The 25,270-nt window shown below is 47.6% G+C and overlaps 1 protein-coding gene across 3 annotated transcripts in view; it reads left to right on the top strand.

The window, feature by feature from the left end:
* Positions 1 to 9,538: 9,538 nt before the first annotated feature.
* The window catches only part of CUL1 (cullin 1), a 114,416-nt gene continuing 98,684 nt past the window's right edge, over positions 9,539 to 25,270 (top strand). The window contains exon 1 of one of the 3 annotated variants that reach the window (XM_058723939.1): positions 9,539 to 9,651. The gene's annotated coding sequence lies outside the window, so the exon portion shown is untranslated. Of the gene's footprint in view, positions 9,652 to 9,791; positions 9,931 to 11,905; positions 11,930 to 25,270 lie in introns of those variants that run through there. The other 2 variants (XM_058723938.1, XM_058723940.1) reach the window with 2 other exon arrangements.

Here is a 25,270-nt window from a genome sequence, read left to right as displayed (position 1 = left end):
CAGGTCTGAGCTACGGGGTAGTATTTTAGCCGCAGGGGGAGAAAGTAGGTCAGTTAGCAAGTGGTTTGTGAAGTGCTTCCTCAAGAAACACATCACCATAAATGCTTTACTCTGCTTTTCAAAACCGTGGATACCCTGGGATTTAAAAAAAGCTCAGTTTATTTTGACCATTAGAGTTTTACATCCACTCTTTACATCTACTGACCTAATTCTATCAGGAAAACTGAAGGGTCTGTGGTTCCAAGTATATTTCATCCCATTGCCAGTTTCTTTCAGGCGGTCTTGCTGGTAGCTGGGAGGTGGCAATCCTTCTGCTCCGTCCAAGTAGCATTTGCTAATTTAAAGGCACACAAGTCAGCAGTCTTTTAACAACTAGGGGAGCACATTGCTGGACATTTACCGAGTTCTAATCTTCTGGTAAAAGGTGAGAACGGTTAGAGGGAGAAATGAAAGAAAGTATCATTGACGAAAGAAAGAACGGGAGAGAGAAGGGGCGCCTGGTTGGCTCAGTCGGCTGACAGTCAGTTGACATTTGATTTCAGCTCAGGTCATAATCCCAGGTTCGGGGGATCTGGGATGGAGCCCTGGGCTGGGCGTGGAGCCTGCTGGAGATTCCCACCCCCAACCCCCTTTCTTTCTCCCTCTGTCTCTCTGCCCCCTCCCCCCACCCCCAAAAAAGAATGGAGAGATGGATGGGCTTCCTGAATGGGAGGAAAATCTGAGTGTCTATTTTGGGTATTTAGCTGTTGCTCCCCAAGCAAGTTATTCTGGGGGGCGGGGGGTGTCTGTAATTCCTGTTCCATCCCAGAATTTCCCTTGATTAACCCCTTAAGCTCACAGAGCCACACTTGCCCCAAGTCTCTGCGACATTATCAGCAAAACTGAACTGTAGCCCTTCACTCAACAAGAGTTTGGTTTCTGAACTTGATCTGCCAGCACGACTGCCCCAGCCAGGAACTCCTCATCCAGATTCCAAGTCTAAATTAAACACACGTTCTTAAAAAATGGTCAGAGGGATCATGCAAATTCCAAAAAAGGTCTCTTCACTTGCCGTTCCCCAGAGACCATTCATGGGCAGGGGATTATTTCCCTCATAAAATGGCAGTCTAATGTCTTTGTTGGGTATTCTCTGTCCTTCGAGGACTCCAGGCTGCAGCCTCCTTTAGCTCTTTAGCGTCCATTTAGCCCTGATTTTTTCCTCCCCAAAGCGAATATGGAGTCAAAGCAACTGGCCTCCCAGACCCAGAAAACCAGGCTCTAAAGTCATTGGAATTTCCTAAATTCTCTGTACATGTTATCTAACTACAACAGCTGTTCTTTAAAATATATCATATAAACAAATGGTGCCGATGGGCTCTCAAGTTTTTCCTGGCGCAGACATCGTATGACCTGGAAAACACACTCCATCATTCACGACTAGAATGTCCTCTCCGATGTAGGCCAAGAAAAACTTGGAATACTCCAAGATACGCTTTGTACAACATCCATTACATACGAAAATACAGGAATAGTGGCTCAGCACTGAAACCCCACTGCTGGCAATCAAAAAAGAAAGTTCGGGGGGAGAGGAGATTTCTCAGAGGACTTGTGGCCAACGTTCACGCAAAAAACATCAGGACACAGAGAGGGTAGAGAAGAGGCTGAGGGGGCCTCATAGGGAAGATGGCATGAAATCAGGGACCTGGGGAGTGATTCAGCTTTCTTCAGGAAAGAGGAAGGAAGGAGGACACTCGCACCAAAGAACCCTAACAGCAGTCCCTAAACTTCCCAGGGAGATCTGCCTGCTTGGGGAGTGTGGCTGTAGCCCAGGGTCGGGGAGATGTGGCTGGGGCTGGGGTGGAAGCCGGGAAGGGAGACAGAGGGCACGTCGTGAAGATGATTGCCGAAGCTCTTCTTACGGAACATGAGATCATCGGACGTGTGTCACAGGAGAGCCACACAGCGGCGACTTCATAGCAGATGCTTGCTCTGGGCCCGATATCCCCCACTCTGGCACACTGTAACTTATTTCTTAAAACCATCCTGGGAAGTGTGTGCTCTTCCCATTTTACAGGCAAAGAAACGGAGACGTCAGCCGATGACATAACGTTTGCAAAGCCAAACGGCCGCGAAGCAGTGGGGTCAAGATTTAAACCCAGGGCGTCCAGCTCCAGAGCCCGTGCTGTTTTGCTTCCCGAGGAAGTCATTACCTATTTTAGAAAGATAATCCCGTGGCCCCGTGGGGGATGAATGAGGAGAGAGACAGGAGGCAGGGAGGCCCGCACGGAGGCCACCACAGTGGTCCCAATGAAAGCTCACACAGGCCTCAGGTTGATAGGATTTAATAAACAAGTGGATATAGGGGTGAAAACAAGGGGGCAGAAGGAAAAACTACTGACTCATCTCCCTTGAATGACTGGGTGAGTGGCGCTTTCAGTTCCAGAGATGAGAAACACGGAAGATACAGGATGGGTCAGGGGGAGAAGAAAGAAGAAAGGGTGGCTTTGTCCGAGGCCAAATGATTTCACACAGGAGGGACATTCGAGTAGAGGCGTCTGCTCACAGGTGAAATAACCGACTTGGATCGCGGGGGACGTCGAGGCTGAACACAGAGGCGGAGGTGGACGTTCCTGAAGGTCGTGAAGTTTTAGCTTCGGGGCTTCTCCCATACGTGAACCCTTCAGGCCCCTGGCCTCTTTATAAAGACCCCGCCTCTTTATTATTCGTGGGGTCAGGTGTGTTTGGGAGCCTTTCAGAGGTAGGTGGTTGGAGCTGACATTGATCCAAACCGTGACTGTTACCTTCTTCCACCCCTCCTCCTTCCCACTGACATTCCCCTCAGATCCAAGGGCACCAGAGTGCCCCAGGCATGGGGTGAACCTGTTTAGGAGGATGCCGAGTTAAGAACACCCGTAGTTGGGGATTAATGGGCTACATCTGGACGGCTTCAGTGTCTAGTTAAGTTACTGCTAGCCATCTTAGTACAGAAATTTTGTAAAAGAACACCCTCCCCCCCCCCACCAAATTGCATAAACATCAAGTCTCATAAACCTCGGTGTATCCCTGGATTGAGTTGGAGGTGATAATTTGATACAGTTGACCACTGACGCCCTGGGAATGACAAGACTGCACAAAGAGAGCAGGTAGCAAGAAAAGACCACAAGGAATAAAACCTTCGGGAACTCACGGTCAAGGGGCGAGTGGAAGGAGCCGGATGAAGAAAGTTACCATGAGACTATAGGGGCTTGGGAGCCAAAGAATGACTAGTTTCAAGAGGGGAGGGCAGGCAATTCAAGGAACAAATGCAGAAGAGAAACTGTTGAACTAACTAGGTGGGTAGAATAAATCGGTGGGTAAAAGTCGCCTTGAGGAGTGCCTAGAAGTAAGCAACTAGAGGCGATGAGTCTAAGCTATTTTCTAAAGATATAAAAATGGCTATTTGCTCTGTGCAGGACACCCTGCTCAGTGCTTACAAACGTTACTTTCACGTGTCAACTTGGCTGGGCCATAGCACCCTGATATTTAGGCAAACGTTATTCGGGATATTTCTGTGAGAATATTTTTTGGATGCAATGAACACTTAAATCAATGGACTTTGAGTAAAGAAGGTTGCCCTTAGCAGTGTGGGTGGGCTGTGCTCAAGGTAAGGCTGGAGGGTTAGCAGTGGGTAAGGTATTTGGGTAAGCAGTGACCAGGGAAAAGCAATCAAAAGGGAAAGCGTAGTTGCATGAAGAAACGCCCGGAGCCTATTTGGACATTTGCAGGAGCCCAGGCTGGATTCAGCCCAGTATGCCTAAGAAAACGGAAAGGACAGGTACGGATAGATCCATGGAAGCCAAAGCGTAGAGGGTGTTTTAAGGTTAGGAATGAGGTGCGTGTCATTCTTTTAGCAGGAAACAGAGAATTATTTCTTTGAGCAGGAAAGGGGCATGATTGGGTTTCAGAGTACAAACTATCCTAACTAATCCATGAGTTAGGCTCCTATCATTCTTTCTGTATACCATGTGCCAGGCACTAGGCTAAGTATTGTAGATGTGGTAATAAAAACACACAGTCTCTGAATTCAAGGAGCTCACAGCCTGGGAGGGAGCTGGAGATAGAGAAGGAGAGAATTATAATGCAATATTGATGAATTATTTAATAACAGTTAAGTGTATGGTGGAAAAGAATCTCACAAGGGGCGCCTGGGGGGCTCAGTCGGTTAAGTGTCTGACTTTGGCTCAGGTCATGATCTTGCAGTTTTGTGAGTTCAAGCCCTGCGTCAGGCTCTGTGCTGACAGCTCAGAGCCTGGAGCCTGCTTTGGATTCTGTGTCTCCCTCTCCCCCTGCCCCTCCCCTGCTCGCGCATGCTCTTTCTCTCAAATGTTTTTTAAACATAAAAAAAAAAAAAAAAAAATCACCCAAGAGAGGCACCTAATGCCCTGGGTTGTCACAGAAGGCTTCCTGGGAGAGGTGATTCAGGACATTTTTTTGGAACTCCAAATGATTGTCTCATAGAGGTTAGGTCGGATCACCTGAACATGAGTTGTAATTTAATGCGATCCAACCTCACAGAATGTTACAATGGGGGGCAGGTCTCCCAGGTCAGACCTCGAAGACCTTCATACCTCATGACTACCTTACCACGGTATTTTCAGGCTTATGGGTCCCCAAAGTAAGCAGCCTAGGACTTCTCAATATGCAAAATCTGAAGCTGGACGGTTTTTAAATACTTCCATCTTGTTTTCCCTTTCTGTGCTTTTGCTTAATCTCCTCTCCCCAAAACCTCTGGCCTCAAGGCCTTCGGCCCTGCTGCAAGGTGCTCATTGTTTCTTGAATCCTGATTTGCCCAAAGCTTTCCCTTCTTGAGGTGCTACTGACTGATCCGTGTTAGAAAAAAAAAAAAAAAAAAAAAAAACCAACCTGATTGAAGTAGTTAATCCTTACGTGCGAATGACTCTTAGAGCTATTTAAGTCTTTAAGAGCCGGATCCCACAAATCTCTGGTGGACTTTCAGGTAATAAAAAAACAAGGCCTTTGTGTATTTGTTTATATAGGTCATTTATAAGTCAGGAGTTGAGAAGGTGGGGCTACCTCTCCGATGTTTCCCATTCAGACTTATTTAGTTTGCCACTTGGGTCAGTAAATTTCTGCTTCTCGACTTATATACACTTACATTTAGCATCTTTTCTCATGAATTACAGTAGTAGAGGATTTAAAAATCTGCTTCTTCAAGGATGTATGACTTGTCCTCAGTGGAAGAAATGTTGATATCATTCCATCTCTTTCCTGCTTCCTTTGAAAACTGAGCTGGTTGAAGCTGTATAGTAGTTACAGCACGTGTGTAGTTATTTTTCTAAGAGGAACCGGTATTTCCAAAAAAAAAAAAAAAAAAAATCACACATCATATACATCTCATGATTTGGATTAAGTAAACGAATTTCATTGAAAAGTGTTTACTTGGCTCCTCTGCCTTAAAATACGCTCTTTCGAAATAAGACTTATTGGGGCGCCTGGGTGGCGCAGTCGGTTAAGCGTCCGACTTCAGCCAGGTCACGATCTCGCGGTCCGTGAGTTCGAGCCCCGCGTCGGGCTCTGGGCTGATGGCTCGGAGCCTGGAGCCTGTTTCCGATTCTGTGTCTCCCTCTCTCTCTGCCCCTCCCCCGTTCATGCTCTGTCTCTCTCTGTCCCAAAAATAAATAAAAAACGTTGAAAAAAAAATTAAAAAAAAAATAAGACTTATTGTAATATGTCCTAATGCTAATACCAGAAGTTTTAAGGTCATACAATTTGACACGTTAATGTTAGATCAGTGGTTCCCAAACTCAAGTCACCAGATTAGCTCTGGGCAATTCTTTCTTTTTTCTCTTTGTCGTCATCATCAGCATCATCGGTTATGTTTATTAAGTATGTAATTTACAACAACCTCCTATGAGAACATTTATCACCACCTTTTCATAGATGAAGACACTGAGGCACAGAGAGATTAAGTAACCTGCTCAAAGTCACCCACATCATAAGTAAAGCCAGGATGTAAACAAACTCTGGCAGTTTCAAATTCCCTCCCTGCCCCTGCCCACCCAATTTGGACTCAGTCGATCTGGAAGGAGCCCTAAAATCAGTATTCAAGTCCCCAGGTGATTCTGAAGCAAAGGCAGTTTGGGGAACCATCCCATTAAGTGAACTTACTTTGCACTGGATGGCTAATTCCTTACGCATGTCTTAGAAATAATAGCTCATATGGCTAGTCCAGTGGCGCGGTACCCTTTCATTGGATCAGTAAACATATATGTTTGAATATTCTTCAGTGTTCTTTAGGGACAATGCTGAGGGGCCTGGTGAACTTTAAGAAATACTGCATGACCCAAGGCACAGACCATCTAGTTTAAAGGCACTTGTGAGAAGTTGGCCATTAGGAAGAGATCACAAAAGCCTGGGTAGAAGGTGCAAACTAAGGTTCCTAGAAGGGGATGTGAGCTCAAAATGGGAGCAGGGTTTGCAAACGTATGAAAGGAAGAGGGAAATTTTTCTGTTCAAGGAGGAAGCAAGCCCTCAGAAGTAGTGCTTTAAGGCTGGTATTTATGGGCCAACAAATAGGCCCAACAAGACTGGATGAAGTTAGGACTTCCTTTTGGGAGGTGGCTGGAAATACATTTGGAAAAGTAAGTTAGGACAAGATTCTGGTGAACCTTAAGTGCCAGGTCAGAGCAACCCTGTGAACAACGGAGGGCGGCAAGGGTGTGTATTAAAAAGTTTGAAAGGACAAAATACGAGGGCAAAGCTATCAGCCAGGAAAGAACAATCTGTAGCCAGTCACTGCGCAGGCTGGAAGGAGAGAGAAGAGATCAGAGCCAGGAAAACGATGTTGAAGGAACATTCTAGCATGGGAAAATATCTTAAAGAGTGGATACACATGGACCGGGGAGTCACTGGATCGGGTTATGCCATTGACCAAGCTGAGTGATTTGGAGCAAATTGCCTACTTTCTAAGTCCTGGGTTTCTTCGCTGGAAGATGGGTATGATTATGATAATTCCTGCTCTCACAGACTGAGCGAAAATAGACAAAAGATTTCTCTAGGATGGTGCCCGGGATGGTGACAGATCAGAATTTTGAGTTTTCAGGTCCCTGTGACTTAGAAAATGGAAGACATTTTATGGAAGACAAGGAAAGAAAGGGAACCAATACTTGGTGTTTCAAGAATTATGCAGGAATTATAAACGCATTACCCTTCACAACAACCTTAGGAGGTAAGTATTTTTATCCCCATTTAACAGTTGGCTTAACTAGAGGAAAAGAGAGTCGTTTGGGTATAAATCAGGGTCTGCCTGAATCGAAAACTTGGGCTTTTTGAACTTCATCATATGGCTTTAGATTTGTAAAGTTCTATTTTACTTCACTGGTTTATACCTAATGTTCTAGTCCGAGACTATTTTGAGGTTTGATTCTGACATCTAGCCAGGTAATCATCCCTCCAAACTTCGTGTCATCTGAAAGGCGGCCATCGATTTTGCTGAGATGGGGGAGAAAGATGGAGGAAGGATTTTTTGGAGTGGAAAGAGAGTAGACGCCCTTGATCTATTAGGTATAAGTCAAGGTTACCCGCCTCAAGTAGATGTGTAGACGCAGCCTGGTCGTAAAGTGGCTATAAAAGCCAATGGAATAGTTTAACCGGCTGAGAATGATAGCGCAGGTGGGTGGCAAGTAAACGATACAAGCCAGTTAACCACGAGGCACCGAGGCAGGGAGAAGTAGAGAGGGTGGTGTAGGTGGATGAAATACTTCCACCAAAGAAAAGTAGAAAATGGGAAAAACGAACAGTAAACGGAGAGTTGGCCGGTATATTAGCGGTGGGAGGTCAAAGACAAGGAGAACATGCTGAATGCTAACATTGAAGAACACAGGTTAGGAAGATGGAAATGAGATAGACCGTTGTCGGAGGAAAGCACAGGCTCCAGTAAGGGGAAGAAATGATATCAAAGAAGCCATATAGGTATAGTGGAAACCATCCTCTGCAGGATCAAGCCTCCCAGTTTTAGCGTCCATCTTACGGCAGGCCCACAAAAAGTTGTTAAATACATCGAAGTGTTCTTTTGACGGGGTAATCTATTTATTTTATTATTTTTTAATGCTTATTTATTTTGAGAGAGAGAGAGAGAGAGTGCAAGTGGGGGCAGGGGCAGAGAGAGGGAGATGGTGAATCCCAAGTTGGTGCTGCCCTGAGAGAGCAGAGCCCAATGCGGGGCTTGAACCCACAAACCGGGAGATCATGACCTGAACGGAAGTGGCACACTTAACCAACTGAGCCACCCAGGCGCCCCTACAGATGCGGTACTTCTGAAGGTACTTAGATGTTGACAAAAGACCACATTTTGAATAGAGGGAGCCACGCGTTACCAGTGGGATACTTCTAAGAAAAACCCATGTTACTCAGGACAAACTGTGGACTCTGAGGGGCAGCTTTTGCTCGGGGCCTAGGATTTCGACCCCAAGGGGGTCCTAGAATCTCCGTCCTGTTTTGGTTTGAAGCAAAACGGGAAGTGACATGAGCCCGCATCTTTCACCCAGCTGGGATCATTGGAAATCCTTTCTTGGTCATGGAATCAGCCAGCTCTCTGGTATGTTGGGAACCGTGATATTGAAGCAGGAGCCCCTCACTGAGCCCAAGTCCATGCTTTCTCCACCCTCTCTCAGCAGAGGAAGCCCAGGGGCTCTTGGTGCTCCAAAAATTAGCGTTTAGCGTGTTTCAAGTACCCAAGTGACAGTTAATCCCGACTGAATGCCATTAACGACTCCGGGTTACACCTGAAAACAGTATTTTTTTAGTCGCCTCACCCCATCCCCACCTGTCAATCCTTATTCTGTTCTTGACTGGCCCCCCACCCAGATTAATGATAAGGTGATTCTCGGTCGTTTGCCAAAAGAGACTTGGTCAAAGAGTTGACCTAGGGGAGCCTCGCTAGCTTTTCCTTTAGAAACGATTTTAAAGAGAGACGCACACACAGAGAAGCGCAGGCTTTCAGGCGCTGCGGGCCACGGCCTGAGGGGGCAGAGGGGCTGGAGAACCCACGACACGTTTCTCTGAAGCCTGTGCCCGGTTTTCGGGGCCTCTTGCCCAGCCCGGACTTGCTCGACGGCCCGTCGGGGATGTTGCGGGGGTGGGGGGGGGGGCGTCTTCTTAACCGGGTGTCGTGGCGGTGGTGTTTCCATGCTGGTTCGGGGCGTTGTGTGGTGTGTGCGCGCACAGCGGAGGGGCGGGCGGAGGTGCAAGACCCTCTCTTCTAGGGTGTTCTGGGGCGGTTGCTCCGGTGCCCCCAACCTAAAAAAGGTGACCCCCTCCTCGCGAGGTCCGAAGTGGCGGGAAGCCGGGTCCTCAGAGGCTCCCGAGGGCGAGGGAGGCTCTAAAACCCGGAGGAGGAGCCGGTGCGCAGGGGCCGGGGAGGGTGCGGGCGCCCAGGGGAAGGGGCCGCGGGCTTTCAGGTAGAAACACGCTCCCGCTCGCGGGGCCCCGGCCGGCGCGGGGGGCGACCCCGGGGCAGTGGCCGCGCCGGGCGGGAGGTTTCCGGGCCCCTCCCGCGCCTCGGGCTTGTGGGGAGATGGCGGCGACGGTTTCCCGGCTCCCCCACCCCGGACGCCGATGGCGGTGCGTTCCGGCCCTCCCCCACCAGCTTCTCCCCCACGGTAGCCGGAGCCGGTGAGGCCGGGAGGGCGGGGAGCCGAGGACGAAAGGCGAGAGGGCGGAGGTTGCGTGGTGCAGGCGGCGGCGGCGGCGGGAGGAGGGCCGGCGGGCGGGCAGGGGAGGAGGAGGAGGAGGAGGAGGCGGGAGCCGTGTCGCACGCAGCTCCAGGCGGGGCAGCCCCGGCGGCTGAGGGACGCAGCCAGACCTTGGCGGGACGGGGATTTAACCGGGGCCCGGGCTCAGCGACCAGGTGGAGACGTCGCCCGAGCCATTTAGGCACCAAGGGAAATGAGGGTGAGTGGCGGCGGCGCCGGGGCCGAGGGGAGGCGGCGGCGGCGGCGCAGGCCCGGGCCGGAGCCGCGGTGTCGCAGTGACTGGGGCCGCGGCGGCCGAGCCCAGGCGCCCGGCGAGGCCTGAACCGCCGAGCCGCGCCGCAGCGGGGCGGAATGGCGGCCGGGGCCGGGGACTCGTGGGCGGAGGGCGCTGGGGCGGGAGGGGAAGCGAGCGGGGCCCGGTCCTGAGTCACCCCGGCCGGCTCGGGCCTGGCCGGGCCGCGGCCCCGGACGCGGACTCCGAGCGACCAGGCCTGGACTACGCACTGGAGGGGGTGGGGGGGGAAGGAAAAAAAAAAAAAAAAGCCCGATTCATCGCGCCCGAGGCGGCGGCCTGGTAGCGCCGGCCTCTCTCCTGGCCGCGACCGGCCTTGGGCTGCGGGGCTGGGCGGGCGAGCGAACGGCTCGGGGCAGCCCGGGCGTGCGCGCCTCGCCCCCCCCTCGGCCCCTTTCGTACGGCGACCCCGCGGGGCGCCCGGGCTGGTGCCCCTCCTCCCCCCCCCCCCCTCGGGACCGCTAGTCCCCCGTGCGGCGCTTTTCCCCCCGACTCGTGCTCTCAGGAAAGTACTGGGCTCGCGCGCAGGAGGAGCCGTGGAGCCGGGCTGTGCTTTCCGGTTCCCCGCCCGCAGGCTCTCGGGGTCCCCGCCTGCATTGTTGCGACTGTGCAGGACGCTATTATTGGGTCACAGTCGCCCCTTTGCCCCGTTCTCTCGGGGGAGCGGACCGGGGAGGGGCGCAGGGATGCGAGTGCGGCGGCCGAACGGGAAGGAGGCCCGCCCCCCCCCCCTCCGCCCCGGTGCCCGCGAGTCGGGCCGGGCCTCGGCGCGCCCCCGGCCCTGCGCCCGGCGGGAGCGCGCGCTGACCCCGCAGGTAACCCGGGGCGCCGGCGTGGGGCGGGGTCGCCGGCCGCCTGGTTCCGCCACCTGTGCCGCGTTGGGGTCCCTGGACGGAACGGCTGAGACAGAGGGAGTTGCTTTAGGAACATTCCTTGAGACCGATCCCCAAAGTTAAGGGTTTTCTCTCTTTAGCGAGCTCTTTGCCAAAACCGGGATTCTCTTTTCCGATTGGATCGCTGTTGTTGCTTTTAGTTCGTAGCTGGCGTTAGTGGTAAGTGTGCAAATACGGAATTGCAGTTAACTTAACTCAAGTTATTTATGTGCTGTGTGTAGTTGCCCTTCCCCGAAGTGGCATTAAAACAGTCAAAGTTAGGAGTGGAGTAAAATGGTCACGCTGTTTTTGAAATGCACTTATTCCGAGTGGCAGAAGGGGAACTAAATTCACTTTTTTAACTTTAAGCCCTGAGTTTTTAGGACCTAAACTGTGTGCAGTTTTAAGTTTAAAACCTCGTTTTGTGGCCACCTTGCCTACCTGATTTTCTGAGATCCTGGAGAATTTATTATGGCTTGTGTAGCAAACTAGGAAATGTTTGAAAAGCAAAATCAGTTTTGTCAGGGAATTTGGGGGTCGGATAGGAGATTTTCTTTGTTTAAAAAGGTTCTTGGATATTAGAATTTTTTGGTTTTTTGTTTTTTTTTTTTTACTTGGCAATGCTGTTTGTTGCTTTCCCTGGTAAGAGGAATCGCATTTCCAATTCCAAAGCACACAAACTTTAACCCTAGGGTGCCCATTTCGGGGGGTTTCTGGAGAGTGCTCATTAAGTTTGAGACGGGTGGCTGAATTACTCTCTGAAAATATTAAGCTTTTTTTTTCCGTGGTTGGCGCCATCTTTTAAAAACAATTTTGCCAGAAAAGAAAAACACGGTAGTTAGCCTAGTATTTCAATTTCTCATGCCTCCCCTCCGAGCCATGCTCAGCTCTTTGCAGCAGTGTCTCCCAGTCCTAATGTCTGGGAGACCACATCAGGAGGCCGAAGGGACACACGAATGCCTCAGCTGATTCTGCAGTTTCCTTCCACCTTACAGCCCCTAAGACTCCTTTGCGTCTTGCTGAGTATCCACGAGGTAAGTAACTTAGTGTTGATTGTCATTACAGCCTTCACACTTTTCAGACTATGAAGTCCTTGAAGGCAAGGGATATGCCTTATTTGTGCACCCCCACAATAGGATAGACCTCGGCCGTGGATACCTCGGTTGTTTTTTGAATCAATAAATCCAAAACAGTTCTGATCCCCGGGCTGTGGCCACTTCTGATGGGGGCTGCAGAAAGCACTGCGCTTGTGCTGGTAGGAATGCAAATTTCATTACAATTGCTGTTAGCCCCAGGATCGAATACAGTGCCCCAAAGGAAGAATGCCCGGGTTTTCTTTGTGGAAATCCAGGAAAGTGTTAAGAAAACAAGTGGCAAAACTTTAATTAGCATTTTTCTCCCCTTCAGAACTAGTTTTAAGGTGCAGCTTTACAGTTTTTAAAAAAACTTCTTATTTATTTATCAATTGATCGATTGCAACAAGATTGAAGTATTTTCCGCCAGGTTAAGTATTTGCAGCCTTGCCTTTGAAATGAAATCCCTTGGGAGCTGAGGCCCTTCCCTGTTGAAGAGCTGAGGTGCGCCCAGCGGAGGTACTGGAGTCTGATGTGACCTCACCTCTCCGAAAGGCTATTCTTTCCTTGAGGCCCTTTTTTGTTTGTTTTTTTGGTTTTTGTTTCTGTTTTAAGAAACTCCCTCCTAGTATCCCCAGGAGGCACAGGGGGCCTTTCTTTCAGCATCGAAAATTAAAATGAAGGTACTTGAAATTTTTTTATATTCATTTTTGAGAGACTGAGACAGAGGGTGAGGAAGGGAGGGGCAGAGAGAGGGAGACACAGAATCCGAAGCGCCCCCCCCCCCCCCCCCCCCCCCCGACCTCACAAACCACAAGATCATGACCTAAGCCGAAGTCAGATGCTCAATCGACTGAGCCACCCAGGTGCCCCAAAATGAAGGTACTTTAAATTGAGGGGCTGTTACTTGCCATTCTTCAAGTTAAAAATCAGGGCCCCCAGAAACTTAGGAATGTATCTGTGTTTTTCTTCTTTGCTGTTTCAGCCCCACATAGTTCCCAAAGCCCCCGGCCTTCTATCTTCAGCAGTAGAGTCAATCTGGAATATGAGGTCTTCAGGGGAGCATTGGCTTATTTCGAACTTCTCATTGAGATGTACCTAGAGAAAAGAGTGTCCCATTTTTAAGGGCCAATTCTGGGTTCACCTTGCTCTTTTTACTGATACCTGGTACTTTGTCAGTAAAGTGGTCATTTGTTTTTCAAAACTGAGGGGCAAACATTAAATGAAGAGTAAATGAAATTTGGAAGGAAGGCCCTTATGTTTATTAATAAGGACTTTCAGCTCCCTGTTTATAACACGTATGTTCAATCATGCTTTAAACAGAATTATGATGCCTAATGATGTTAAGGTTTTTTATTCACACAGATATTTTCCCACCATATGTATGTTATTTATTCACTTATTTTTGCCGAGGACGTTTTGCATAGAACATTTTGCTTGGTAGAGAAGACCTGGGGTCTGATTCCAGCTTAACTTTGCTGGGCCTGTATTTCCTTATTTGTAAAATAAGATGGTTTTTAATTGATACTATTTTAAGACTTCTTTAGGCCTTCAAAGTGTGTGGATGCCATGGGAATGTCACAGCTTTTAACAGCATTTGAAAAACTGTCCTCTAAAGCATAATCTTACTCATGTGTGAAAAACAGACTTGTGAAACCTCAGTTTGATAGTCATTTAAATTTTTTCCTTTGGGCAACTTGGATCAAGTAAGCAGAGTCCCCTCACTGGCTTCCACTCCCTACTCCAGCAACACTATGGCCGTTTCCCCGTGCTGGGCTTTTGTCCCCTGCTTTTGCTCGAGCTTCCCCTCTGCCACCTGACGGACTCCTGCTCCTTCAAAATGGTTCCACTTAGGCCCTGACCTCTTGTTCCATCCCATCCAGGGCAGGAGTCCCCCCGCACTCCTCCCCCCCCCCCCCCCCCCCCCCCCACCTTTCGCCATCCCATGAGGCCTGGCCTGGGTCCCTGTCCCAGCAATTTACCCTCTGATTGGACTGGGTGGTTTCTCCCCCTAGATGGACCTCCGTCAGGGCTGGGAACGTATGCCATCCATCTGTCCCCTGCACCTAGCACCCTGCCTGTGTCTACATTCATTTAACTCCTACTGTGTTTAAGAACAGACTCCCGCCTGGAATTTTTACCAGACTTCATAAAGTGTGGGTACCGCTGCCTAATCTACTTTACAGCATAGAGCTAAAGAAACTGAGGCTCTGAGTACGGAAGGTCAGACCTAGTAGGTGGTGAATCAGCCTAGGACGAGGCAGAGAAGACTCCGGAGCTCAGGACTGCAGACAGCTGCTTCCTGAGTGTTTTCTATGAAAGAGGAGAAGAGATCAGAATGGAAGTGCTTTAAAGATTGATAACCCATCACGACAACTGAATTCATTGTGCAGAACTCCACTTGACTGCCAAGAATGCTTATTCTTCTTGGTCTTTCAGCAACTGGTGGGCACAGAAGGAGAGTCATTAGGCACTAATGGGATAGAAGTGAACAGTTCAGGGGGCACCTGGGTTGCCCAGTTGGTCAAGCGTCTGACTTTGGTCAGGTCATGAACTCATGCCAAGTTCAAGTCCTACATCGGGCTCTCTGCTATCAGCACAGAGCCTGCTTCAGATCCTCGATCTCCCTCCCTCTGCCCCTTCCCCTTTTGCACACCGTCTCTCAAAAAAATAAAAAGAAAGAAATGAACAGTTCTGGAACTTCAGGACTGATAAATTGGATGTGATTCATTGGCCTTGCAAAAACGTATAAAACCATTTGAAGACTGTTCAGATCTAACAAGTTGTGATTTTTAAAAAGGCCTGTGTCAGAAAGTATTTTGGAAGACCTAGAATGAATGTGTGCAGCCATTTAAAATCTTGTGTGCATGAAGTGTGTAGGCACTGGTGAAAATATTTAAAGTAGTGCAAACTGGTTGTAATTCTAGGGTGGTGAACTCGTGTGCTTTTTAATGTCTTCCCAAAAAACGTTTTAAGAAACAATAGATAGAAAAATTTTTTAAGAAACCAAATGATCTTAAGATGGCGAAAGCCTCTCCCAGCACACTACCGAAAGTAGGAACTGTAAGGGAAAACGATTCCTGTAAAGGAAAAAATCAGAATAATTAAGTTTCTGGATGTTAAAATGCCAGAAACAGAAGGACAAATGGCAAACAGAGAGATGTTATAAACTTACAAGCAATTTAACTTTCCTTACAGAAAGAGGACTTGTAAACCAATAGGATATAGAAGGCACCTTCCTCTGCCATGGGGAAAAAAAAAAACCGTGCAAACTAGTACTTTCTAAAAGAAGGGGCAGGAAACACGGAAGTTTCAGCTCCACCAGCAGAACTCCTAGAAATGCCAATCAGGGAGATCTTGTTCTTAAAAATTTTGGCATAGAAGAAAACATAAACCGCTTCAGGTGAGGATATGGAGAAACGAGCCCACTCGTGCGTTACTAGAAAGAGTAATTTAGTATGACTTTTCCGAGAGAAATCTGTTGACACAAGCTTACAAACTATGTGTGCCCTTTGAAATCACTCACTCTAAAATTTAAGAGCGGAAATGATGAATAGATTGATGCTCTCATGAGGACACTTATTTAACACCCTCATTTGAGCGTTTGTTGTCAGTGTTTTGCTGTTAAGGACAATTATTTCATCATTTTTAGATAACTTTGCATTTCTGTAATTCTGTATTAATGATTATTCCCTGAGCATCAAGTGACAGAAACATGCTATAAAACCATTTGTAGGAGCGCCTGAGTGGCTCAGTCGGTTAAGCATCCGACTTTGGCCCAGGTCATGATCTCGCGGTCCGGGAGTTTGAGCCCCGCGTCGGGCTCTGTGCTGACAGCTCAGAGCCTGGAGCCTGTTTTGGATTCTGTGTCTCCCTCTCTCTCTGACCCTCCCCCGTTCATGCTCTGTCTCTCTCTGTCTCAAAAATAAGTAAACGTTAAAAAAAAAAAAATTAAAAAAAAAAACCATTTGTAATGTCTAAAATTTTAGGGTTGTGGTATGTGAGTACATACCTTAAATAAAAAGATGACAAACCAAAAAGTCATAGTGGTGATCTCTGAGCAGTGGATTTATGGGCTATTTTTAGTTTAGTTTTTCTGGTTTTCATTTTTTCCTCCCGTTTTCTACAGTGCACGTGTATGTATAATACAGTGGATTGATTTGTAAAAACGACCACAGAAAGAACAGTGGAGCTGGTGGGTCTCCTTGGAGCGAGGCGGTTCTGCTTGGTTTTGCGTGGAAATGGCCTTGGTGTTGGCTTTGCGCGCCGGCGTGCTGTCACTGACGGTTCAGTGTGTGCGGGGAGGGCTGCCCGATTTCCCGTTCTTTCCCCCACACCTTCATCCTTCAGCTACTTCAGGTCCCCTCACGGTTCATGCTCTCCCTGAAACCACCTTAATCTCGTGAAACTCATAATTTTGAGATTTTAGTAAATTCTCACACTGGATTCGTTACTGACCGGTTGTCTTCGGTGTGGAAGCTTCCTTTTCTTGGTGATGCTGTGAGCTTCCTATCCTTTTTTGCTGACTTCATAACTCCTAGTAATGGGTGCAGTTTTAAATTGAGTGTGTATTCTAAATGACACAAATGAGGAATGCAGTTGGACTTAGGAGAAAAGAGGTACATAGAAGAAACATGGCACCAAATGCCAGCACTCAAATGCCTTTACTATGTAGGCGTTAGTTAACCGTGTTGTGACTGAAGTAGTTAAGTGTGCCCGAGAACCAGCCGGAAGTCAGGACATGGGGGAAAGGCCGGAGCCCAAACCTCCCTCCCTGCTGGATGGAAGGAGGCCTGCCTTCCTTCCGGCCCAGAGTCCAGTTGTGCCGGACCGGAGAGAAGTCGAGTGCTTCACCACCTGCGGGAGGGTGGAGAAGAGGAAGTCCCAGAGTGGTGTTTTCTGACTTCCACCATGTGAAACATTCAGAATCCAGGAGGTTTCCTTGTGGGTTCATCTTAGGTGTAGTAACACCACTTTTTACTCAGCATTTACTCAGCGCCAGAGACCAGGCTGGACCCTCGTTGGTGACTTTGGAGGTGCTCTCCCTTGGCTTTCTGCTCCTTGGAAATGCCTCACTTGGGACGGAAGCCTGTCCTCCACCTTCCTGGTTGATGGTGAACTTGGACGCAGTGCCGGGACATTTTACCCGTGTTCAGAGACTTCCCTGGTCAGCGTCTCCTATTTGACACAGTGAAGAAAGAGCACCAACAGGGGCCTCAAAAGACACAAAGGCGGGGTCGGGGGGAGGCTTAGTGATGCGGTAGATACTCAGCCTGTTGAGCAATTTGCCCAGTCTTCCCTTCAGTGGTACTTTGTAAATGTTCTGTGTGTCGGTGACTTTGCCGCGTACGGGTTGTTTTTTGATGTCTGTAGGTGAGCTGGGGCATTCTTCTGGTGAGGCATGTCATACAATCAGCTTGATATTGTGAAGCTTCATTTGCTTTTGTGGGGTTTTGGGGCGTCACTTTTATCACGAAGGTGTTCCACTTTACACGTTTACTGCATTTTCACTGTTTTCATTTGGAGCCGTATTTGTCCATCTGTGTTCTGTGACATGTAAGTGACGGGGGTGAGAGAGAAGATCTGTGAATAAATTAGGAAATACTTGGTTGCACACTCAGGGACCTTTGACATGGTAGTATATGTTGCTCTTGTCACAGGGAGATCTAGATCTTCCAGGGGATATATGTCTTCCAGGGTGTGTATGTCTGTGTCCGTATAAGGTGGACCCTTAATACAGCCTTTGAGGGAAGAAAACCCTTCTACCATATTAAAGAATGTGTTTTGTTTTGTAGAACACATTGATTTTAGACTCATAGGTGACAACATGCCTTGAAGTAGCAAGTGATCTCAGTAAATCGACGTGTTCATTTTTGTGTCTTTGGCAAGCACCGATAATGGAGTCTGGAGGCACTTGTGTTCTTGGGAGCACTGTGTGCGAGGTGCCGTAGAGCCTGGGATCCTGACGAATACGGTTAGGTGTAGAGTTGTCTAGAAGTGATTTCTGCTTCACTTTATTCCGTGTCTGAATCCTAAATGCTCTTACAGGAAGTATCTTAAAACAATTTTTTTAAGCACATGGATTAGCATTAATTTATAGTCAGTGCTGAGGAACACCAACACAGTCAAAGCGTGCGTCACCCGACGTTTTCTTGGTGGGGTCCTGCTAAAAGTACTTTTTAAACCTGGAAAATACTGGTTTATGGCATTCACTACAAAGATAGGTCAAAAATTTTTTTCTTTATAACTTGAAACTGCCTGGACTGCAAATTTCAGTCCGTTGAAAATCAGAAGTGGTGTCCCTTTACGGCCTTGGATTCTTCCCTGCTCTCTCCCATGGGTTCTCCTGCATTTCGAGCTCGGTGGTTTCCAGAGTGTGAACAGCGTTCTCAGGAGGTGTTAGGCCGGATTAGTTTGGGAAGCATAACCAGGTCTGTTTTCTGGAGCATTTTGGCCTTTTTCAAGGAGGGAATTTAACAGGCAGTGATTCCCAAAGTTTTCAGCCAGTTCGCCCTTTTTTTTTTTTTTTTTTTTTTGCTTGAAAGATCTCTTGACATGAGCTTCTGCGGAGAATATGTTGCTCTTCTAGTTGTATCTTTTCTTTTAGTGGACGTTCAGGAGCTCTCTCCTGACTTGATTCTCTGTTCCAGTTTATTTTGCTGTGGGGCTTCCCGGTTTTGCTTCCGCGGAGGTAGTTGTGATGCTTGTGACCGTTGGCTCACTGGCTCCTGCCGAGCTCCAACCACACTGACCTCCCGACCCGTCCTCAGGGCTTTCGGTCAGCTGGACCGGCCCTTAATCCGCTCCCGCCTGCCCCAGGCGACTCCTGTCTCTCGCTCCCTGCACCGGGCCCAACTTCTCTCTCACTAGCCGCCTAGCAGAGACTCCATATTCCGTGAGCCAGCTACCCAGTTCTTCCTCCACAGTGCTGTGTACTCGCACCTTCCTTTTTGGTTCCAGTGCCGGCTTCGTGATCTCCTCGCGCTGGCGCACCTGTGTTCAGGCTCAGCCATGTGTCCCGCGAGGAGAGCCTGCCCCCAGTGCGGCTGGGAGTCCCCGTGGTTTCATGGATTGGGCTCTGCTTGCGGTTCTCGAGCGTCCTCCCGCTTGCGATCCCCCCTGCTCCCCGGAAGCTCAGAAAAACCCTGCGGCCCCGCGCTGGGCGCAGAGCCGCAGGCCGCCCGCCTCCCCGCTCCCAGCTCCCCGACGGGCTCCTAGACGGCGGGCACCAGGGGCGTGTCGGGCCGGCCCGATGCTTCTGGAACACAACTTAATGGCATTCCAGTAAATCAGACCGGTTCGTAGGAGTTCTGTTAACTTTGAGATTTTACCTATGATGTAGACATTTTCTTCTGATGAGCTGATTTTTAGAAAATGTCTGTGGTTGAAGGATTCACAGACTGTTAACCAACAAACCATGGTGCACTAAAATTTCCTTGTGAACGTTTGGGTGTGGTGTAAGGTAAACCTCCGACCTGTTGCTTTGTTGGTAGATGTATCAGGTGAGTGTGCGTGTTTGTACGTAGGACAGTAGATTCCCATCATAGTTGTAGTGAAAAGCAATTTTAAAACATTCAGATGACTGTGTTGGCAGCAATGAATGGAACTGCAGTTTCACATTAAAAAAAGGATTTTTTTTTTTTTTTTTAACGTGGAGGAGAGGGTTTTGAGGTATTGAAGGCCTAGTATAGACTTAAGTGAACACATACTCTGTGTCCAGTTTGGAAAAAATTGCTCCTAAAATGTGCTGCTTTTTACAGTTATGGCATTTATACCTTGCATAAGTTGGTTTCTTTACAAAGTGTTGATGTGTAAGTTTTATCTTAGAAAATTGAGTTGTTTGTGAAGCTCAGGCCCTCTGAAATATCCTTTTTTATACATGTGTTTTCCCCCCTTACAGAACCATGAGGGGATCTGGATTTTGTGATTTTGGTGTTCTTTAAAAAATACTCATTTTCAACTGGAAACATGGCTTGATGGTTTTCAAAATAAGCTATTTTATGCATAAGCTTGAAAGCTTTGCTTGAGAAAGAAAAACGTAAGTTAATGAAGTACATTATGTGAAATCAAGAATGTTGGTGGACATTTCTTTGAGGCTTCCCACGTTAGACTTGAGTTTGACAATAAAGACATTAGTACTTCCCCAGTCAAAACTAGTGTGTTGATAGAAATCATGGGGCTCCTGGGTGGCTCAGTTGGTTAGGCATCCAAATTCGGCTCAGGTCATGATCTCACGGTTCACTGGTTCGAGGCCCCCGTCAGGTTCTGTGCTGAGCTCAGAGCCTGCAGCCTGCTTCAGATTCTGTCTCTTTCTGTCCCTTCCCCGCTCGTTCGTGTTTCTCTCTTTCTCTCTCTCAAAAATAAACAAAACATTAAAAAATTTTAAATCAGTCACAGTCTTAATATGTAGAATGTTCTTTATGTGTATTTATGTGTGGGGTTTAATTATTGTAGAGGTGCAAAAGAGCCACTTTTCTGTTTCTTATTCTGCCTCTAAACAATAACCTAAAAATCACCAGTATCCTAGTGACTACAAAAACCAGTTGTGTACCCTGAGAGAAATTCACTACAAATTTTTGCAACTAGAACTGTCTTGATTAGGAGCGGTTCCTTTTTTTTTTTTTTTTTTTAAAGGTAAAAATACTAAATGTAAATCTGTTTCAGAATCCTCTTAGGGGTAGCTGATGTTATGGGTTTACCACATTTTTTCCTCTGTTATGCATATGGCAGGTTGTTCTGACTCTTCGTGGGGAGCAAGATTAAAAAACAACACCAAAAAGCAACCCTCACCTGCCTTCAAGAAAAAAAAAAAAACCCTCTGTTACTGAAGGTCATCATCAAATGGCACGTTTTCTGTGAGCTCAGATGATTTACTCAGATAATTGAGAGACTGGATTTATAATCTAATTACATTTGATTGACTCAAAGCCCAGGTTCGATACACGTATATTATGTATCACTCACATAGCTTTTCCCCAGTATTTATAATGTCAGAAGACATAAGTACTTGATGTTGTAATAGCTACTAAGGACTTTCTCAACAAGCTGGTATTTTTCGGGGCAGTGACTGAACATGTACACAGAAGGGGGTGTAGGTCTGACAGGTGCACCCACAGGAGCAGTAGGCGAAATCAAGCTCCTAGAAACCCTGGGAATCAAGACCCTCGTCCAGGGGTGCCTGGGTGGCTCAGTCAGTTAAGCGACCAACTCTTGATTTCAGCTCAGATCATGATTTCACAGTTGTGGGATCCAGCCCCGTAGGATAGTCTCTCTCTCTCTCTTTTTTCTCTGTCGTTCTCTCAAAATAAATAAAGACTGTTGTCCATGCACCAGAAACATTTCAGCTAAAGGAAGGTGATTCTTGATTTCTCTTGGTGTCTTCAGTAGGGTGAATACATTTTTAGAGTGTATTCAAACCAAAATGTAAAAACCCTACATCAGATAGAGTGTTGAGGTAGGACTGTGTGTCCTTTTTAAACCAATTTGTAGCGAAATGAGAAGTGTCTTTCAAAGTTCACCTAGCTCAGGGCAGTTGCTGACCAGAATTTTTGACTCAGGGTTGATGGTTTGAGTAGCTGTGGCGAGTGAAGCAATGAAAAGGCTTGAGAAAACCCGGACTAGGTAACGGTCTTGTTCGCCTGGCGATGCGGCAGCTTTGGCAGCCTGCCTTGTGGCCGATGCCGGTTAAGGACTTAGCACTGACCCACGAGAGGGAAACCGTTCGCCCCGCGTGCAGAAAATTGGGCGAGTACTTGAACGCCACCGTGGGAACTAGGAGTTGAGACTTCATTTAAACGAAAGGCGACAGGCAGTTGTGGTAAAATAAGCACCTCTCAGTGAAGCGGCCCCCGTGTATGAACCTCCCCAGGGAGGGAGAGACCGGCCCCCTGCACGCGGCCCCGTGATGGTGCCTCGCCAGCCAAGGGCGCGTGTCTGCACACGCACGCCCTCGTCTGCACACGCACGGCCCTGTGGCCTTAGGATGTTTCCTGGACCGCCAGCATCCCGCTCACCTCCAGGGCCCCCGTGACTCGCTGTGTGTATCTGTTAGCCTGGGTCCCGAAATTGCTGCGGCGCCAGCACGGAAGAGGAATCTCTTGGGTGCCGTTGAGCACTGAAAACTCTTCGGTTGTGGGTTTTCCAGCCTTCGTGGCTTCAATAGGACAGCAACGCACCCGTTAACTGGTAAGATAGGTAAGAAGCGTTCTTTAAGCTGGCATTTTAAAGCATCCTGTTGAACATATTTGGTGGTAGAATGAAAGATTCGGGTGAGTTTTAAGAGAGAAGGAGGAGGTCGATTGCAGGGCCCCTGGGTGGCTCAGTCGGTTAAGTGTCTAACTTCGGCCCCAGGCATGATCTCACAGTTGGTGGGTTCGAGCCCCGCGTCCGGCTCTGTGCTGACAGCCTGGAGCCTTCTTCAGGTTCTGTGTCTCCCCCTCTCTCTGCCCCTCCCCCACTTGTGCCCTGTCTCTCTCTCTCTCTCTCTCTCTCTCTCAAAAATAAATAAACATGAAAAAATTAAAAAGATTGAGATTTCAAAGAAAATTTGAGCTGTTAGCAACTGGATCCCCAGGTCCGTCAGAATACAAAGCTTCCACCTTCTTGATGACAGATACACTTTGAGGGGAATCTTTGGAAAGTACTGCTCTTGGTATTATCGGTTATCAAGGGTATGAAGACGTTTCAGGCAACATTAATTTACCTCATTTTGACTTAAAAAAATATATATGATCATGCTCGCTTTGACGTTTCTCCCCTGAGAAGTTTTTTGTTGTATTTTAAATTTAAGTACCACTGTTAGGAATTTCAAGGACACCTGATAACCTTTGTAGAAGTGTTACTACAAATAAAAACCAAGTGTCTCCTACGTGCAGGGTGCTCTTCTAAACATTGTATTTACGTAACTCGTCTATTGCTTTCAACACCCCTGTGAGGTCAGTATTGTTTATTGCCCGTGACACATAACTATAGGCACAGAAGGCGAGGAATTTGTGCAAGCCCACGTAGCTGGTTGGGTTGTGAAGCTAGAAAATTGAAGTCTACATACGTTTATATATTAACTACAGTATTTGAAAAAGTCATGGCCCTGTGTAACCCCGATCCACGCTTTTTTTTTTTTTTTTTTTTGAGCGAGACCGAGCACGAGTTGGGGAGGGGCAGAGAGGGAGACCCAGAATCCAAAACAGGCTCCAAGCTGTCAGCACAGAGCCCGATGCGGGGCTCGAACCCACAAACCGTGAGATTGTGGCCTGAGCCGAAGTCGGACGCTCAACCAACTGAGCCACCCAGACACCCCCGATCCATGCTTCTTGAATTGTTTCTACAGTAGGAAATATATTTTATGGGGAAAACCCGGACATACACAGGCGTAACTGAGATAAAAGATGCACTGAGTAATCCTTACCTTCTTGTTATGTTCTGTGAGCTCTTTTTTTCTATTTTACTTTATTAAAAAGTTCCGGTTGCCATTTACAAAGTTGATCTCGTGATCCGCACATCAATGAATTGTAGCCCTCAGCTTGAAAAGCGTACATGTAGATAATCGTGATTAAATCTGATGCCGTTTTTCTTTGTTTTAAAGCGAACAGAAATGCTTGGAAATAAAATACACGGCAGCACCAGACGAGATCCTTGAATAAATCTGCGGGAGCGTTGTGCCAAAGCTGAGATCTGAAATTCAGTCTTCAGCAGTGGAAACCAGTTTCTGTGGACAAACCCGTCAGTCTGTGCAGCACCTGTTAAGTAGTAACAGGTCTTCTGTGGGTTTCCAAGTTTTCTAAAGCACTTGACACTGGCGAAGCTCGGGTCGCCCTCCTTGGAAGTCACGCGGTAATGAAAGTAGGAAGGGTCTATGTGCTGGCTGAATGGAGGTTCAGTTATGAATTGAATGATACTTAGGGCTTTGAGTGCAGTATGTGGATTTTTAGGATTTGAAAGGACTCTCTTGGTTTAAATGTTCAAGTACTTAAGCTGAAGAAGAAAAATTATTTAATGCCTAAGATGTTCAGAGGAGAAAATTCTGTGCTTAATGACATCTGAAATTTCTCATTATTACAAAATCCTGTGTGTGGGTGTGTTGGGGAATGAATTGAATTAGCATGTGCACATATTTATAATTAGAAGGACAAAGATTGAACACGAGAAGGCAGCTCTATTGATTCATTTGGTACAAGTGTGAGGGCCTGCTAATTTCAAACCTCTGCGAGTTTTTAGAGAGCGGGGAAAGGCTGAGAGGGAACTAAGCTGTGAAACTTGAAATCCTTTTGTGCTTACCCCACCCCACAGCGGTGAGTCCTGGCCTTGTTTCTTAACTTTTTTTAAAGCCATCGCTGTTAGATTTTTTATGGCTCGTTTCAGTAATTCTTGTCGGAGCTGTGCCTAAGGCCTCTACATCCTGTGAACGTACCTCCTCTCAGCCCCAGCTCTGCCTGCAGGAATTGAGAGCACCCGTCCGCGGCTGGGTGACAGCATGTCCGTAGTAGTTCTGCGTGCCAGTGGGCTGCGTGGGTTTTGTGTCGGTTCGTGTTAAGTATCCTCGGAGATCCAGGCAGACGTCTTCTTAAACCCTTGGAGTAGCAGACTCACCAGTATCTCCGGAGCTCTTGCGGTGCGCCGAGGCCTTGCGTTCGGTGCCGAGGACTCAACTGTGAACGAGGCCCAGGCCCCTGCCCCCCCCAGCCCCGGCCTGGTCCCAGAAGAGACGTCCCGTTTTCAGAAAAGGACCCTTCGTTACTGCTGCGTTTTCCGTTTTGGTAGTAACAGAAAGAAGTGTCCGTTTTCTTTACCGAAACCTCTGTTACTCAAATAGCAGGAATTCTTAGCAAAGTAGCCTAATTTTGAATTCAGGAAAGCAAGCAAATACGGTATTTGATATTTGCTTTTTGTTTCCTCACGCTTTCCAGATTATAAAATATAAGTGTATTTCATGAATGAAATAGGAAAATAAAAAATGAGCCCCTACTCTCATTTTTTTTTCAAAGACTTCCTTTTTTTTTTTTTTTTTTTAAAGAGCAGTTGTAGGTCCACAGCAGAATCAAAGAGGAAGGCACAGAGATTTCCCACATACCTCTGCCACATACGCAGCCTTACCCTGTTAATCAACATCTTGCACCAGAGTGGTCCATAACCTACATTGACACATCAAAATTGCTCAAAGTCCGTAGCTGATGCTACCACCTACCTTGGTGAGGTACATTGTATGGTTTTAGACAAAGGAACAGTGACCTGTCTCCATCATTATAGTATCATGCAGGGTAATTTCACTGCCCTAGAAATCCTCTGTGTTCTATCTCCCCCAACCCC

The sequence above is a fragment of the Neofelis nebulosa genome, chromosome 4, assembly GCF_028018385.1.
Source record: "Neofelis nebulosa isolate mNeoNeb1 chromosome 4, mNeoNeb1.pri, whole genome shotgun sequence".
NCBI lineage: Eukaryota > Metazoa > Chordata > Mammalia > Carnivora > Felidae > Neofelis > Neofelis nebulosa.
The sequence above is the reverse complement of the archived record's forward strand: the minus strand, read 5'-3'. Positions and strand labels throughout refer to the sequence as shown.